We start from the raw sequence: 14,979 nt of genomic DNA, 5'->3' as shown, positions 1-14,979 counted from the left end.
TGCCTTTGTCTCTCTAGTGTTTAGCACAATGCCCAGCAACTAGTAGGTGCTTAATAAATGCTTACTGACTGACTGGAAGTTATACATTCATTCATTAACAAATATTGATTTAGCATCTAGTACAGCCATGAAACTTTGCTTCAATTAAAGACAGTAACCATCTGAAAATAAGTATGCTAGAGTAGAACGGACCTTCTCGGTCATCTGGGGCTAATTTCATTTATGCCAGTACAGTAGCTCTTTGAAGATGGGATCCATATTTATAGCTAACTACAGTAATATAGATTAGTATATGTGTGTGTGTATATATATACGTATATATATATAGTGTGTATATATGTATATGTGAGTGTATGTATATATACTATGCATGTATTTACGTATATGTGTATTTGTGTGTGTATATGTATATGTGAGTGTGTGTATATATACTGTGCATGTATATATATGTGTGTGTATGTATATTTGTGTGTGTATATATATATATATATATACACTCATACATATGTATATGTATGTGAACACACACACATATATACATATACATATATGCATGTGTGTGTGTGTGTGAAATGGCTTATTGTTTAGAGCTTCTGCCCTGTACTCAGGAAGATGTGAGTTTAAATACAGCCTTAACCATTTACTAGAGTCACTTAACCCTGTTCACCTCAGTTTCCTCATCTGTAAAATGAACTGGAGAAGGAAATGGATCTTTGCCAAGAAAATCCCAAATGGGGTCACAAAGAGTCAGACATGATTGAAATGACTGAACACTATATATATATATATATGTATATATGTATGTATGTGTGTATGTGTATGTTTGCACATGTGCACATGTGCATATGCATATATGATGACACTCAGCAAACATTTAAGACATTTATGCCAGCTTCTGTATACATGTATACATATATATACATACACACATGTATATGCATTATGTATACATACACATACATACATATATATGTATATACACATACATTTATGTGTGTGTGTGTATGTGTGTATGTATTCCCAGAGGTAGGCATAAATATCTTAAATATTTGTTGAATATTGAATAGATAAAATGAGAAAACTGAGGCTGCTAGAGTTTAAGTGACTTACCCAAGATCCTACCTAGATAAGACCACTGCATTGGAAGGTCCCTGGTCCCAGCCCCTCCATACAGCCCAGACAAGTCAGCTACGCAGGACGATGCACATGCAAAGTGCTGTGCAAGGTTCTGCAGGGCAATAGGAAAACAAGATGCACTCTCTTCCCCGCAAGGAACAGACAATTTGGGAAGATGAGGTGCACCCACAAATGATGGGCTGTTCTAAGTGCCATCTGAAGGTTATGATGTGCTGTGGAAATTCAGAGAAGACTTTGCAGAAGAGGCAGCCTGTAAGTTGGGCTTTGAAACATGTGGAGGTGGGAGTAAACGGGAGGGTATGTCAGTTGGAGAGAAATGGCCCAGGCAAGGAACAGGGAAAGCCCAGGGTGTATTTAGGGAACAGTCGAATTATGTAAAGATGTAGAGAAAGACAAAGCTAGAAAGGTAGGTGAACAGCCTCTTGTCTTAATTTTCTGTCTAAGAAACTGGAAGCAATAATTCCACCTTCCTTATAATACAAAGACCTCAGTGGTGGAACATGAACTCTATAAAATATTCTTTAAAAAATAAGCATTAAAGTAACTGTCAAAAATTCGAGATACTACTATTTCCCTCCTTGCACTCTACTGATGTGCATCAATTAGCTTATAATAGTTTTTATTTAGTGCTTACAAAAGGAACAAATCAATCCTCCCCTGGTTTATTTGACCTGAAAATTAAAAAGAGTTACCCTCAGCATTGCTCCTGAAAACAAACAAGAACGAGCTTCCCTACCTGGGCAGTTTCATCACCAGGCCTGACGCCAGAAAGGGAGAAAAATTCCTAGATCAGTTTAAGCTTCACTGTAAATACTGGGGGTAAATCCAGAATGTTCTGTGGCTTATACTTGTGTAGCCAGAGCTGCACACAGGCAACCAGAGAGAGTGGGTTTTTGCTGTTTCCCTTTCTTCTTACGGCTACACAGTCTGGCCTATAATCTTGACGGTTCACAGCAGGGAAAGGCCATGTTAAACATAGCACCGAATGGTGTTACGTAACTAGATAGAGGTCCTATTTCAGGATTTTTCAATCCCCTTTCTTTCATTTTTAAAACCTGGGGACTACTTGGTTTGGTGGGACAAAAGATCTCACTCATTTTCAACCTCTCTTCAGTGTCTGCTGTCTGAAAATAGGGAGTCTAAGGCTTGACCATATTAAGGGATTTGCCCAAGGTCATATAGTATGTCAGTGGCAGATGCAAGCTTCCAGTCTCTTACTATTGCCCAAAACAGCTATTACTACCACAATAAAATGCCCCAAACAAACCAAATCCACCACCAACACCAACACCCTCCCCGTGCAAAAACAAAAGCAGAACAGTCATTGGGATGTGGGGGGTGGGGAGGAAGGGGCACACATTTCTCATGAGATCCTCATTAGGTAGGGCCTAGTTTTTGTGTTTAGACTATTGATAAGCTTTTAATTCATTTCAGAAATATAGGCATCATCACAGACTCCCTGGAGGGTCCCCACGGATCAGCCTAGCTCCCAATCCTATCTGAATTCAGAGAAGACAAGCCATACCATACATGGCCCAAAACACTGACTGGCACACACAGAACTCACAGAAATCGTGGCGGACCAAATGACTATCCAGAATGCCCTGAGCAGTCTTGGAATCATTCTCCATCTCTCAGTTCTATAAGGGAAGAAGGAGGGGTGGTGGTGGGGATGGTGGTGGTGTCTTTCTTTCCTGGTAGAAAAATTCTGAATGTGCCTCTCCTGGGAGGGTGTCTGTACTCTTTAACCCAGAGACTGAAGAAGTCAGTCTACAATCAGCATTAACTAAGCACCACAGTGTGCAGAGAGGATTGTAGGAGGATCCAAAAATAAATTGCAGACACATTTCCTGCCCTTAAGAAGCATACTTGAGTTAATGACGTAGGTAAGGACTGAATAGGAGAAATGCCAGTAAATCTGGGGGGGAGGGAGGGACAATGCAAACTTTGAATAAATATAATGTGTGTGTCTATGTGTGTGTGTGTGCGTGTGTGTTGATTTCTGAAACTATTTGCAGACCGGTTCTAAACCAGGATGGGAATATGAATATAGTTGTGTCCAAGTGGAATAGTTCTGGCAGAGTAGGAAATCCAACCCCTCCCAGAAAAGTCCTTTTTTTTTTTTTTAAAGAATCTTCTTTGGGAAGCATAGCATTCCTGGCTCCCATGACAAGAGACTTCTGCCCTAGGAGATCCTGAGACTAATAATAATGATATTAATAACTATTTAGGTTTACAAAGATCTTTACAAATATGAAAGAACCACCATGGGGCACATGAAGGAATTCCACCTCCCCTATAATTTCTTACCCTTACCCTGGTAATAGTAAGCAAATCAACTGTGCCATTGCTTCTGGAAAGGGTGTGTCTCTAATCGACCTGTCCTACATCTCCACTCACCATTCCAGTAATTTTCCAGATAAAACACTCGTTCCTAGCCACAGTTTCTTGTATGCAAGTTCTCTTCCATTATTATGTAAGGGCAGGGACTATCTCTCTTCGGTATCTGCTAACCTGGGGCTTACTACTAACAGTAAAAGCATTTATAGAATGTTTTAGGGTTTGCAAAGCACTTTACAAATAATATCTTACGTGATCCTCACAATAACCCTGGGAAGTAGGGGCTACTTTAGTTCCATTTTCCAGGTAAGGGAACTGAAGCAGACAAGTGATTTGCCCAGGGTCACACAGTGAGTACACATCTAAGGCTGGATTTGATCTCAAGTCTTTCTAACTCCAGGTCTAGCTCTTCATCCACTGTGCTACCTAAAACCTTGTCCAAAAGGCATCTTTCTTCTGACTTTCGACTGCTCTTGACTTTTGCCCACTAGACCTCAGTTCCAAATACCTGTCTTCTAGATGCATAGTCAACTGATCCTACATAATAACCTGTTTGTCTTGGGAGGGTTATGAGGTGAATTGTATGTAACCTGATACAAGGCTCCCATTAGAGCAGGAGTCTCTCAAAGGGAGGTATGTGGTCCTCAGGGAAGGTGCAAAGAAAATAATAGAATATCTCAGTGGTTCTTAAAGTGGGACCAAAGATAGAATTTAGGGCGTTCAGGAACCTCAATGGAGGGGAAAAATTACATCTATAATATTTTCACTAACCTAAATCTGAAATTTAGCATTTCCTCATTTATTTGAAAATGTCATTTTGAGAAAGAGACCCCAAGCTTCCCAAACTGCCAAAGTGATCCGTGTGTTTCTCTCTCTCTCTCTCTCTCTCTCTCTCTCTCTCTCTCTCTCTCTCTCTCTCTCTCACACACACACACACACACACACACCCCTCAGAACTCTTGGTCTATTTGTTTTTATTTTAAAAATTAAACTATATTAATATTTAAAGTAAGGATTGATACTGGCAGCCTCATTGAGCCTTTAGGGCAGATGGGCACATGTCCCACCTGGTAGGTGAGGAAATATCATGTGAGAAGAGAGGAAGGTCCGTATCCTGACAATAGTCTCCTCCCTTTACTCACTAGCTTCAGGGTTAAGTAGGTTTACAGACCATATTATCTAGTTTTAAGTAAACCAACCTTCACAAAATGGACAAATGGTTTAGAAAGACTCCTGCAAAAAAAAAAAAACAAAACTGCAGACTGGGCATAATACTAATAATATTGTGAGCATGAGTAAATGTTATGAAAACTGACGGATGATATTTTTGCTACTCTAAGTAAGGGTTCTTCATCAGTCTCATTGAAAGGTAAAAACAAGGACATCCTAATCAGAGCTGACAAGAAGTTCCCCCCTTCCATCCTCATTAGAAATTATTGGAGTTATTTAAAATATGGATTTATAGTCATTTGCTTTGCTATGAACCTTGTGCCATGAAATATTGAGTGGTGGAGTGGATAGAGTGTCAGACCTGGAGTCAGAAAGATCCCTCTTCCTGAGTTCAAATCTGGCCTCAGACTCTTACTACCTGTGTGACCTTGGGCAAGTCACTTAACGCTGTTTGTCAGTTTCCACATCTATCAAATGATCTAGAGAAGGAAACGGCAAACCCACTCCAGGATCTTTGCCAAGAAAACCCTAAATAGATTCACGAAGAATCAGACATGACTGAAAATACTAAACAACAAATGAGAAATCATCACAATTCACAAAGCATTTAAAAACTAAGACTTTGGGACTGAAAACAACATGTGCTCCTTTAAAAACTCTCATTTCTCTACATTTTAAAAATTGGAAACAATTTTCCAATCTGTTAAAAGTGCTTTCAAGTGAACAATTTCAGTGAGATTCAATCTCATTTGTTCAAAATATGAAAAAGCAACACCCTTAAATTAATTTGTAAGAACCGCTGGACATGGGAAAGATGGAAATTAACTAGCTGGACTTCAACAAAAATCTTTTTGTGATTGGCGAATAGAAATATCATGCTTTAATATTTTTCCATTTGAATCTTTGAATCTTTATAATGTATTTGTTTTCATCTATGGAAGTCATTAAAACCAATGATCAAAATAAAACATCTTAAAACCAGACCTTTGAATCTCTACATCACAAAATGTTAAACCAAGATTTTCAGAAATAATGAAGGATATATAAGTACATCATTCTCACTAAAAATATTCTTACTCATGTTTTAGTAATAGCAAAAGATTTTTGCGTTTTTCAAATTGTATTAAAGTTTATTTCCTCTTTATCTCATATTTTAAATGGTGTATGTGTATTTTAAAAATTGCAACATATTAATACTATTTATCTCATATTTTAAAATGATTTATATATATTTATAATATATACAATATATTAATATAGTGCTACATACATAGAATTTATAAATATGTATATATGTAAAGAGAAAGTTTAGAAGTTTTTTATTAATGGGTTATATGACCAAAACAAAATTGGCAATGACCACTTACAAGGTAGCAGATATAACAGCTGCCTATATTTATAAGACACTTTATAAGGAATATATGTACACATATATTTTTATATCCCATATGTATGTATATTATATATGTATATATATATTAATGGGGGAAAGAGAGAGAGAGAGAACATAACTCTTAACTCAGGAACCACATATTAGCTGCTCTGGACTCATGCAGATCTGCATTTAATCTTGAGTGTCTTACTCTGTAACCTCTTTGGGTTGTATTTTGAACCAGGGTTTCCCCTGGGAACATCAGACTTTGACTAGGTTTCTACAAAAAAGGAAAAAAGACACTCAACTCCTATGAAAGCACTCAAGGCAACAAAACATCTAAGAGAGGACAGACTTTATTTAAAAAGACCAGAAACACTAAGGACTTACATCAGAGCTCATAAACAGTCACTCCCATTCATTCTCCTTTCCCCTTTTGCCAGCCTTTGCCTTCCCAGGACCTTTACAATTCTCCTAACTTTTGGTAATACTTTGGATGGGCCCGGGGCAGCTACCACAAGGGGAAAGCACACTAGAAAATACTGTCACCAACTCCCTAGCAACGAACTCCATCATCAATACAGTTATCAACTCATTGATCTTAGTTGCTGCAATAACTCCAAAGCCAGGAATTTGAGTCAATGCCAGAACACAGTGCCATGTTAATGGAGCACCCAGGGCCCCAGGCAAGGTGAGTTCACATATTGTAAAGGAGATACAAGGAGGAGTAGGCAGAGGCTTGCTCAGCTTTTCCTGAGGCAAAACTCTAACTGATAACCATATATTATCTTATTTAATTTTTACAACTCTGTGACGTAGGTAGTGCAAGTGTTATTCCCATCATCTTTCAAACAGAAATCTGAGACTCTGTCACATTAAGTGCTTTTTACAAGGTCATATAATAATGTGTCGGTGGCAGACAGCTCAGGTCTTCTGACTATATCCAGTGGGTTATTATTCTATAACACCTTGCCACCTGAGAGCTAGTGGTAAGTAACCCTATTTGCTTCCATTAGAACCTACCAAATGATACAGCAGCTGATTTGGGGGTTACCAGCTATCCCTGTTCTTTGCATTTAGATGCAAAGATGTTTCTATTCTCATTTCCTTTCATAGAAACTTAGAGCTTGAAGAAATTTAGAAATTATCTCGTCTCATGTTATACATGCATAAACTGAGACTGACAAGCAAAATAACTTGCCCAAGGTGACACAGCTAGTTAGTGGAAGACCTGGGATTTCTGACTTCCAGGCCATGATGGCTTTTTCCTAGTAGGATCAAGGTGAGATCGGAGCAGGTGTTCTTAATTTGGGATCTATGACCTTTTTTTTTTTTTTAATATTTTGACAATTGTATTTCAATATATTTGGTTTCCTTTGAAATAGTATATATTTTATTATATTCATTTAAAAACATAATGGAAAGGGTTCCATAGGATTCATCAGACTGCCAAGAGTCCTTGCCAAAAGGAAAAAAAAAGAAAATTCCTGCCTTAGAGAGGCCTAGTAAAGGAAATTCTGGTAATCCAGAACACAGGAACCAGTCTGAGAGATTAGTCTCATCCATGTCCCTGTCTGTCCCTGTGTTCCAGGCCACCATTACATCTAGAAATTTTCCAGAGCTTAGAGTTTAGTGTTTCCAGTCCCTGAGAATTCTGCATTTTCTCCTCTCTTCCTTTCTCTCTGAAGCCCCTCTGAATTCTTGTATATGTTCTTTAATACAACTTCTATGTTCCCTGAAATCTTACCACATGCAAGAAGATTAAAGGTCCTAGAACCAAATGAAAACAAAGTTTTAAGGTCCAAATGACATTTGTCCAATCAGCGATGGCCCAAACACTTTGCCACAAAGAACTGTAAGGCACAAGTATTACTAATTTGAAGATAGCCCTTACATGTCCCCCTGTCTCTAAAGCTTCAGACTTACAAATCAGATAAAATTTGGGATTTATTTTACAAAGAGGATTCACCTGTCGCCATAACTAAGGTAGACAACCATTACTTTGCTCCAAGGAGCGGAAATTTACAAAATGCTGACAACACTTCTATCCTTCAGAGAATAAAAACACGTAAGCTTAGCACCTAGTTAGCAAAAATAATTAGTTAGCATAGGAAGCGACCAGATGGCTCACTTCCTCTCGCCCACCTTAAAAAAAAAATTGATTTGAGGGCATATTTCATGCAGCTTGCCAGAAGTACAGGTTTTGTGAAGACTGCCCTGGGCACCAAAAAAAAAAAAAAGTGGTTACGGTCAAGGAATTGCCACTAGTTTCCTGTAAATGGTCCGCTCCTCCAAAACACTTAAAATACAATTCAGTTTGGCAAAAAAAGAAAAAAGAATCAGTTGACCCCCCCTGTTCTCATGACTATGTTATCTAAAATGAGGTGAACCCGTACTCGGTTGGGGTTTTTCTCTAAATTTACCAATGCGACAATGGCATTTTATGGGCAACAAGTTGGAGGAAAGGAGGATGTTTAGTCAGGTCAATCAGAAGACATTAGTAGGGGTTCCTTTGTGTTTGTATACAAGTTTAAATGCTTTTGCTTTTGTTTTCCAGGGAAATCTGTCTCCTTGCAAAGTGGATTCCAGCTAACTGTCACCATCTAGACGTTGGTGACATGGAAAGTATTCTAGACTCAGATTCAGATAACGTGAGTTTGAGACCTGGCTATGCCACTGTATTGCTAAGTGACCTTCAACATATGGTAGGATTTTAGACCTAATAAAGGAAATCTCAGGGGTCATCTGGTTCAACCTCCTCATTTTATGGATGAAGAAATAGGGGCCTAGACAGGTCAATAACTCCCCCAACTTCATGCAGGTAGCTAGACAGCAGAGCCAGAATCGGGCTCATCATTTGATTTCCAGTTAAGTGCCCTATCTACCATGATACCACATCCTCCATCTCAACCTCATTTACCTCATCTGTAAAATGGGAGTTAAGAGGACTTGGATTACCGACCTCCCAAGATTAGTGTGAATATTAAAGCAAGGTGATGGGGAGTGCTTTGTCACCAGAAATTATCATATAAACATGAGCAGAGTTTGCAAAATGAGAGGCGAAGTGAGGACCAAAGGTTTGCGGGAACTAAAGTGTTAGGTAGAAAAGTACAATATGCGGTAAAGACAAGACACCCTACGCAGAATTCTGGCATCTGCTCTTAGGCCAGATGTGAGGGCATACGCAGGAGTAAAAATAATCCTTCTATAAATAGGGCACTGGACAGTGGAAGCGAGAGTAATCAGGTTAGCAAACTCGGGGCTACGTTTCCACAATCTGCCGATGCAGCCTGGGCCCAGCAGTTCCATGCCTGGCTTGCGGTCTTCCTTTGCCAGCTGCTCCAGGTGGGCAAGGGCCATGTTAGAGACAGAGGGCACCAGCTAGCAAGAGGGTTTGTTTGGAAGTGGGAACTCTTAGTTCATGACCTAGGAAGTAAACTCTCCCCAGGTCCATGAAGACAGGCAGGCAACGCTCCAATGGTCCCAGCCAAGGCTGGGGGACCAGAGAAGGGGAGAGGAGGAGAGAGCCCTGAGCCTGGGCAGCCTCCCTCTGGGCTGCAGCCCTGGCACCTTGGATCCTGGAGGGCTCAGGCCCCCTTCTGCAGGCCAGATGGGAGCCCAGGCTGGCATTGCAGGCTGGGTGACTGTGCCCAGCCCAGGCCCTGTTGGCACGCCTGCCTCTCCCTGCCCCTGCCTGCATTCCAGCCAGTGCCAGGCTCCCAGCCTCCCCAGGCCTTGAAACCTTTCTTGATCGCGCTCTCTCCCTCTCTCCACTCTCTTGGCCTTGTGCAGCTGCTAGCCGGTGGCTCTGGGAGGGGGCCCTGGGCTAGCTGAGGGGGAAGGTGCAAGGGGTCGCCCCGCCACACTTACTCTCTGTGCAGACTCCTCTGCTGCCCGCTCCCCCAGGCTCAGGGCTCAGGAGCGCTGCCTGCTTTTACCTCTCTGTCTCTCTCTCTGGCCCTCTGTCTCTCTCTCTCTGTCTCTCGGGCTCCTTCAGCTGCTGCCCGGACCAGCTCCAGATATCTGCCCGCTGATGTCACCACTGTGACTTCCTGCATTGCTCATGTTGAGGAAAGTTGGGGCGCTACAGCCCAGCCTGCCTTCCACCAGGGGCTTAAAAAAAAAGCTGGGAGGGGAGGAAGAGGAGGAGGAGATGGGCAGGGGGAGGAGATGGGCAGGGGGAGGAGAGCAGAGGGGAGGGCAGGGCACAAGAGGCGTTTACCTTACTTTGAGATTTACTGCAGCTGCTACTCCCATCCCCCCAGTCCAATTTCCTGGCTGCTGGGGAGAGGCTGGTGGACGGAGCAAGCTCTGATGACGTCAGGGGCAGAAGCTCACAGTATCTGACTCAGCAGCAGCCGCAGCCGCAGCAGCAACAGTGGCCTTAGTTACAGAGCTGCCCTGCTAAGGGGAAGGGGACAAAAAGAACCTTTGAGGGCCTCCCTCTCCCCTACCCCCCACGCTTGGCTCGCCACCACATCCTTGTCCTCTTGGTGGTGTTGGGAGCTGGGATACCCTGGGAAAATTCCTTTTTGTCTTCCTAGGTCTGCCTCTGCCTTGGTACTGGCTGAAAGGGTGCCCTGGATGGTGCCAATCAGCCTAGAGATTTACAGTCAGGGGAGCTACGTTTGAATCCCAACTGGAGTTACTAGCTGGGTGACCTTGGGAAAGTCATTCCTTCTTCTGCCCTCACTATCTTCATATGCAAGGAGTTGAATTAGATAACCTCCAAGGGACCTTCAAGCCCTAAATCTATATTCCCTGTCACCCTCACTGGGCCTCCGGTTCCTTATTTGTCAGTCAATTAACATTTATTAAGCCCCTACTATGTGCCACCTACACTGTGCTGAGCACATTTGTCAAACGAGGTGATTGAACTAAATGATCAAGGGTAGTAGAAAAGAGTACTTACTGGATTTGGAGTCAGGTCTTGGGTTGGAATCCCACGTCTAACAGCACTGTGTGATCTTGAACAATTCACTTCATTTCAATAGGCCTGCTTCCATTTTCTCATCTGTAAAATGAGGGGGTTGGACTTAATGACCTCCAAAATCTTTGCTTGATCTAAATTTGTGCTACTGTGTGTCTTCCAGCAGTAAATCCTTAAATTCTGAGGGCAGTGCACACACGAGTAACCCTCTAGGACCCATAGCGTTGCTAAAGCTTTCCTCGGTACAACTGGCAAGTCTTACAAGGTGATGATTGGTGATCCCTCACTCTCTTTTCTGCCATCCTTTCTCTCCTTTTGGTGAATGCCCAGTTTAACTCTTGGGGTTGTTGGAAGAAGCCTATCCAAGTAGCTATTGTCCAAATCCTCAACCCTCTTACACTCATCAAAAGTTGTCCATCCCATGTTGGATTCTCTTGGATAACTGGATAAGGTTAAACAGAGTCTTTCTTATGTTGGACCCCAGAATTCTTGGTTGTGGATTATTAATTCACTTGCTTACCCACAGAAAGCTATTAGAGGACCTCCACACTTTATTCCTGACAAGTAAGTGACTGAACCCAGTGTGGCTGAGCTGTCTTACTGATATGGAAAATCCCCCAGCTTATTTTTGTCCCTTTGTCATCCCTTTCTATTGCCCAGCATGTGGAAATGGCCATGGGCACTTGGCCAATGTGCAGATGCTGGCCTGCCTGGAGGGTAAAGGTATAGGTCTGTCAACCAATGAAATTTTACTCTGCTTCCTCTGTATCATCTCACCAAAAGCCATAAAACCAAGGCCCCAGAGAAAGGGGGCATCTCGGATCATGAGGAAAATCTGAGGCCTTATACATCAAAAGGGGCCAGGTCCCTTTAATAATTCTGGGGCTCCCAACACAAATATCAAAAGGAACGTTTTGGCCTTCAAAGAGCTTACTTTCTATCTGTGGAGACATGCACTCAAACAGACTTACAAAATGCACACACACACACACACACACACACATCCCAAAACCAAAAAAAAAAAAAAACAAACCTGAAGAAAATGACTGTAAAGGTACAGTTTCAGGCCTTTTATAGCAGACTAGCAGAGGACTTATGCCTAGTCAGGGTTATCTTGATATTTTTTGAATAGTAACATGAAGGTTGTTTCCAATTGTACCTGTGTGAGGGGGCCAGCTGTGAATCCTGGGGCCTCTCTCTTCAGATTAGTCAGTTTTTCCACCTGTGATGGCAATAGAGGCAGGAAATTGGCCTCACCACTGGGAATTCTGCCAGTTGCTACTCAGAGGAATCGCTTTCATTCCATGGAGACTTTGTTCCTGAAGTCATTGGGATTCTATAGCCAGAAGAGCAGGTTGAAACCAACTTCTTTCTCTCTGTGCCTCTCTGTCTCACAGTCTCTATTATTATTTTTTACTACAAATAAACTTATTTTACAAAAGAAAACAATCTTGTGATTATTAAATCCTTTCTGATCATTACAGCTTCTTCCCATATCCTTATGGAACTGTGAATTCATTGGAATTTTTCTACTTGAGCAGAACAGCACCTTTTCTGCAAAATGTAGTCTTAGAGGATCCTTTCTAATTGAATCAGACACCTCTGGTCTAGAGCACTGAGAGGTTAGGTAACTTACCCAGAACCACCAATCTATAAAGGTTACACAAGATTTGAGCCCAACTCCTGGCTTCCTCCAGTTCTTTATCTATTATTCTGCTCCTCCTCATATTGTTTTATAGTCACCACAATTTTTACAGAGTTATAAATTAGTGCTAGGTGGTGCAATGGATAGAGTGTCAGATCTGGAGTTGGAAAGACCTGAGTTCAACTCCAACCTCAGATACCCAATAGCTATGTGACACTGGAAAAGTCATGTAACCCTGTTTATCTTAGTTTCCTCATCTATAAAATGACTGGAGAAGGAAATGACAAACCAAAAATGAGCTGGAGAAGGAAATGGCAAACCATTCCAGTACCTTGGTCAAAAAAACCTCAGATGGGGTCACAAAGAGTCAGATATAACCTAAACAACTGGACAACCACAAAACAACAATGCATACGTACTACTTTGGATTGTATTTTTACCTAACAAATTTTTCTTATATATCTTTCCATATGTTGACGGACTCCACATATTTGACATTTTTTAAAACCAGATAATACCTCATCATGTGAACATATTATAGTTTACCTAGCAACCAAAACAAATTCCAAATATAGATAGTGCTTCAAGGTGTGAAGAGCCCTTTACATGTATTAGCTAAGTTGATCCTCATAATAATCCTGTGAAGACAGTGTTATCATCCTTATTTTACAGATGAGAAAACTGAGGCCAAATCATGTGTCCCTAGTCACAGTTAGTACATTTCAAAGGAAGTCTCAGTCTCTCCCCACCCCAAAGCCAGCATTCTTTCCATTGTTCCATACTCCCACTGTACAGAAAACCCCAAAGTATTTGTCACACATTACCCCCCAACCCCCCCAAAAAAGCAAAGAAACCTTAGTTTGATTCACTTTCCACATTCCCACATAGCTTGGTCTTTGGCAGAGAACTGCTTTGAAGTCATGTACATCTTTAGAAACTTGTTTATTTGACCTCTTCTTTCCACTTTTCCTGTTCCCCAGAGTCTTGGTAGTTTGGGCTGTTAGTCAGATAAGGGTATCTCCCTACTTAGATAAGATTTAGATATATTTTGTGATACTGGAATAACATGAAATGGAAAAGAAAATGAATAGTCCGGAACTGTTACTAATCCCAAGACACCAGCTTTCTTTTTCTGTTTTCTCTAGGGCTGACTTTAACCGTGGAGACCAAGAGAAGGCAGTAGACAAGGCATCTAGCGGGGTAATACAAAGAAGCTCCTGAAATTACACCTCCTTCATACGCTGCTCATCCGAACTCGAAACCATTGGTAGCACCCACATGCTCCCTGACCCACAAATGCCCCCCATGTTTTACTTGTGCTATAGACAATCTAAATAACTATACTTAATGTATTTTGATGATATAATAGATTGTGTGGATATGTTATTAAGCACATTAATGCTTTGTGTATGGTTTGTTCACGGGTGTCCTCTTTGGGGTTTTCTGTGGCTATGATGTCAATCTGAAGCTAGGAGCTCTGGAGGGACGCTGAAATCATTCATTTGGTAAAGTGTGCTATGACATTGTCTGGAATTGAAAAATAATTAATAGAATATTTTTTTTTAAAAATAGGAACATAGTTTTCATTTTAAAAAAACCTTCAATAATGTGGATTAATTTAACAGTGTTGCCAAGTAGATGAATGGCTTGGCCTTGTTGAATAGATTCATTTATAATTGATAATATAGATTGCTTGTATACAAACAATTAGTGTTTTGTGTGCTTAAACCCCTCTGTTCTCACAGTAGTGTTCAGACCTTCTTCTTGCAAATTTGTCCATCTAATTGTTCGACAATTCTATTACAAACTTTAACTGACTCGGATTTGAATGTTAAGAACAATGAGAGTGTTTATAGAGCACTTTGGGGTTTACACACTCTTTTGAGACACATTACTTCATTTGATCTTCACAACAACCCCAGTGAGGAGGTATTATGGCTATTCTCTCCATTTTACATAGAAGGCACCTGAAGCACAAGAATGAAGAGAAATGCCCAGGGTCACCCGACTAACAAGTAGTAGAGGCAAAAATCACTGAGGTTTTACTGAATCTGCCTTTTTAGATGATGAGACTCCTATCTGTTTTATTGGTTTTCTCTCTACTCTCATAGTCCAGCCCAAAGAGCTTCATAGAAGACAATCATGTGTTTAAACCATTATGCAGTCACTATAACCAATTCTGTTACTTCTAATATTTTGTCATTTCAATATATATTCTGGTCAGGGGAGTCTTTCTGGCTAGAGAGGCAGTGTGATGATGCAGTGGATAAAGGGCTGGTTTTGAAGACACAAAGACATGGATTCAAATCTTGCATTTAACTCATAGTGGCTGTGTTTCCCTGAGCAAGTCTCAACTTCTTGAAGCTCTCTAGGTAACTCTTTAAA

General features: G+C 41.0%; 1 protein-coding gene and 1 long non-coding RNA gene across 6 annotated transcripts in view; one reads left to right on the top strand and one right to left on the bottom strand.

Moving 5' to 3' along the window:
* Positions 1 to 10,341, bottom strand: part of ZBTB38 (zinc finger and BTB domain containing 38) — a 91,106-nt gene extending 80,765 nt beyond the window's left edge. The window contains exon 1 of one of the 5 annotated variants that reach the window (XM_072618118.1): positions 10,247 to 10,341. The gene's annotated coding sequence lies outside the window, so the exon portion shown is untranslated. Of the gene's footprint in view, positions 1 to 9,889; positions 10,204 to 10,246 lie in introns of those variants that run through there. The other 4 variants (XM_072618115.1, XM_072618117.1, XM_072618121.1 and 1 more) reach the window with 4 other exon arrangements.
* LOC140509958 (uncharacterized) lies at positions 8,577 to 14,298 on the top strand. Its single transcript, XR_011969020.1, has 2 exons — positions 8,577 to 8,670; positions 13,740 to 14,298. It is a non-coding gene; the product is annotated as an uncharacterized lncRNA (long non-coding RNA).
* The last annotated feature ends 681 nt before the right edge of the window (positions 14,299 to 14,979 follow it).

The sequence above is a fragment of the Notamacropus eugenii genome, chromosome 6 (assembly GCF_028372415.1).
Source record: "Notamacropus eugenii isolate mMacEug1 chromosome 6, mMacEug1.pri_v2, whole genome shotgun sequence".
NCBI lineage: Eukaryota > Metazoa > Chordata > Mammalia > Diprotodontia > Macropodidae > Notamacropus > Notamacropus eugenii.
The sequence above is the reverse complement of the archived record's forward strand: the minus strand, read 5'-3'. Positions and strand labels throughout refer to the sequence as shown.